Source organism: Cyprinodon tularosa, unplaced genomic scaffold (assembly GCF_016077235.1).
Source record: "Cyprinodon tularosa strain WSP-4 unplaced genomic scaffold, ASM1607723v1 ctg966, whole genome shotgun sequence".
Lineage (NCBI taxonomy): Eukaryota > Metazoa > Chordata > Actinopteri > Cyprinodontiformes > Cyprinodontidae > Cyprinodon > Cyprinodon tularosa.
In genome coordinates this window covers 1-3,634 of record NW_024039747.1, presented here as the reverse complement: position 1 = coordinate 3,634, position 3,634 = coordinate 1, and positions in this window count along the sequence as shown.

The following is a 3,634-nucleotide window of genomic DNA, read 5'->3' as shown; positions in this document are numbered from 1 at the left end:
TTAGAGAGATAAAGAACTTCTGCTAATTGGTCCCCACAGTTTTACAGTCTGTCTAAGCACATCACTCTTAGTTACATTAACTTTGTTCTTGTGCTCCGGGTAAAAATCTACTGTATAAAGATTTTTTTTTCCAGTTCATTACAAAAATCCTGTTGGTGGAAATGAAGATGGTTCTATAATCTGCTAATTTTCTAAGCAATTTTTGCATACTCACGCATCATTCCAAGGGCGTCTTTCGCAAAACAGAGTGCAATATGTTGACTTTTTTTTTTTATCATTGACATTAAAGCGATTATAACAAGTCTTGAGTTTATTAGAACGTCAACACAAGTAAAACCACCCAGACGGCCGTCTTTCTCTTTAGTTTTTAAAGAGAGATGAACACTGTACCTTATCTTAATAGTCAAGTCTTCCAATGCTCCTTTTCATTTAATTTTGTAATTCGTAATGCAAAGCAATCCATATGTTGAAATTATTTATTCCTCTAAACAACAGCTTTCCTACCAGTGCTGAATAACCATGTTTTATTGTTTGGTTCTCCAAATGTACAGTCTAATCTGCGGGGGATTACCAAGCAAGCTCAGAGGATTATGTATGCTAATCCTGTTTCAGTTAGTTCATCCAATCTTTAAAAGCATGTTTAGAAACCTCCCCTGTAGTATATCTGAAACACTCCTGAAGATATCCAATTAATTACAGACTGGGACACAGCGGGGCTCCAGAATGGGCCTCTAACATAAGGCCAGATAAATGATGATGTGGTCAGACAGTTCCAGGTGAGGCTCTGCTGAGTAATATGTATGAACCCACCTTTTACTTAACCAAAACACAGATCAAGCCACTTCATATACAACAGGTGTTTCAGCTACAGTGATTTTAATATCAATCATTTAAAACTTTGCCACATCAGATAAATCCTGTGAAGTCTCAGTACTGTGTTTGTGATGGTCTGGACTACTAAAAAGCATTGGCTTTCAGGTGAATATAAACAAGCATTACAAACAGCTGAGGGAATTTCCTAGGTCAGTAATGCATGTGCAAGGATACTACTAAAACTGTTATCTGGGGCACCCAGTGTTTCCCTCTCAATCACTATCTTACACCAGTTTTTATTAATATACAGCCGTACTCCTGTGCCCGGTGACTTGCCATTCATTGTGGAGCTACTGTCAAGTTTAAGTGGCTCTCCTAACTAAGACATGTCTAGCCAAGTATGTAATGTGAAGGGGGATTAGGGGAGGTTATGACCCCTAGAGATTGACTGTTTCTTCGCTTTTAAATAAATCCAGGAATCTACACTTCTTCCATTTCTGCTGCAAACCTTTCTGCCCTCCTGATAAAGCTGCTATTTTGTGCAGATCACAATGAATCCATAAATGTTGTTGCTTAGCAAACAGCTAGGCTTCAACTTTAACAAATGTTTTCTCCAAGCTTGCATCAAATAAAGGTAGGATGTTTGATTAAGGTTTAGTCATTTTTCTTTTTATTCCCTTTATCCTCCACTTGTGTTGCATTCAATTGAAGTGACCATTTAGAGACTACATTTAGAATTGTAGGCTCTATTGACTTTGGGGTGCAGGACAGATAGCGAATAATGTTTTTCTTTTACTGAACTATGGTTAAAAATGTAGATTAATAGAAAGCACCTCAATCAGTTCTCCATTTTACAAAGTTTTAAAAATACCCTTTGTAATATACGCATTAATCAGTTTGTTTTTGCACTGCGGTGTGCCCCCTCCACCATGTGAAGATAGCGTTAGAGGCAGCCATTCATCCTGCTCGAGGTCTGGACCCCAGATTTGACTTTCTCTGTCCTTGGTAAGTAATTTTGCCTGCACTGCCTACTGATAGTAGTCAGATGTGTCCGTGTATGGCAGCTTCCCTTCTTTCAGTGTGCCCCAGTGCAGCTGTGGCTACAGTCTAGCTTGCCACTCTGAATGTATGGTTGAATGACTGTAGTGTAAAGCACTTTGGAGTCCCCTAACTTGGAAAGGCGCTATATAAATACAGGCCATTTACCATAGTTTCCCTTCATGAAAGGGTCATGTAAAATCTAAAGGAGCATGGAGAAGGCTGGAAGATTGTTCACAGCTGCCTGTTTCTCTCAGTGTCCTGCTCTCTTTTGAAAATAACGCTTCTGCTTGTCATCTTTTTTTAGCTGACATTGTGGAACATAAGTGAGTTCACTCATGGGTCTTTAGCGTGTTTGTGTTTGACATGCTGCAGAGAGGCCCAGCCAGCCTGTGTTTATTTGGCCGGCACATTGCTTTATTCAGTGTTAGGAAATCCAGTTCTTATATTTCTCATTAAGATGTCTGAGGGATGAGCCTGGACAGCTGATTAAGAAATGTTAGTTTTTTTTAGTTTTTTTTTTTAAATACACTATTTCCTTACAGCCTGTACTGTCCTTCAGCTACTAAATTCATCCATCTGGAACAGAGAGGGAGACCCAACATGGAGCAACAGTGAGCGTGTCATTTCCAAACCGACCACTAACTCTGAACATCTGCTCTTACGAAGAGAGGGGAGAAACACTGTCAATGGAAACCCTTGTATCCTTCAACCCACTATGAGATGAATCCACCTCAAGGTGAACAAGGAGGCATGTGTGTGTTATGAATATATAAGTGAGTGTGCTGACCCACTGTTTCTACTGGCATCATTTAAACTTTTTAACTGTATGAAGGTGTGCTCCTGTTCTGTCATCAGACTGCGGACCTTTTTTCTAACTTCCCAATCAAGTTGAGCTTTGTTTGTACCAAACTCAGGTAATTTTTCTGGTCCTTACTTCCTTTTCCACCAACAGTTAGGTTTAGGACAAATGTGTGAATTGAGTTTAGGTCAAGGTTATGGTTAGGTATGCACTGGTAGTGGTTAGTTTTGGGATTAATGCCAGGTTTAGAGCATGGAAAAGTTTTCAAATTACTGAAAAACATTTCCTACCCTCATCTATGGTCATGAACTCTGGGTCATGACCGAAAGAACGAGATCGCGGATACAAGAGGCCGAAATGGGTTTCCCCCATAGGGTGGCTGGGCTCTCCCTTAGAGATAGGGTGAGAAGCTCGGTCATCCGGGAGGGACTCGAAGTAGAGCCGCTGCTCCTCCACGTTGAGAGGAGCCAGTTGAGGTGGCTAGGGCATTTGGTTAGGATGCCTCCTGGACGCCTCCCTGGTGAGGTGTTCCGGGCATGTCCCACCGGGGGGAGGCCCCGGGGAAGACCAAGGACACGCTGGAGAGACTATGTTTCAATGGGAGTCAACATCACTTCCTCACTACCTATAGCAAGATCAGAATGTATGTGTGTGGGGCCAAGTATTTGCCAGCTGTTGGAAAGATTTTCCTAGACATATATTAGTTTTTGGGGGACTTGTAGACTGTTGTGGAGAGTAATGACTGGTCCCAATGAGGTCCATCAGAAGTACGGTACCTTGGACGGAGAAGACGGAGAGTTTTCTCCTTTTTTTCTTCTTAAATCAATGTAGGAGAACTTGAAAGGACAGATAACTTCCAAAAGCCTCTATAAGTCAGATACATCTGTAAAAGTTAACTGCATTATTTGCTGTTTTTATTGTATTAATGAAAGACAGGGTGAGTCAATAGTTTAAAGCATGTTATTTATTTAAAATGATCTT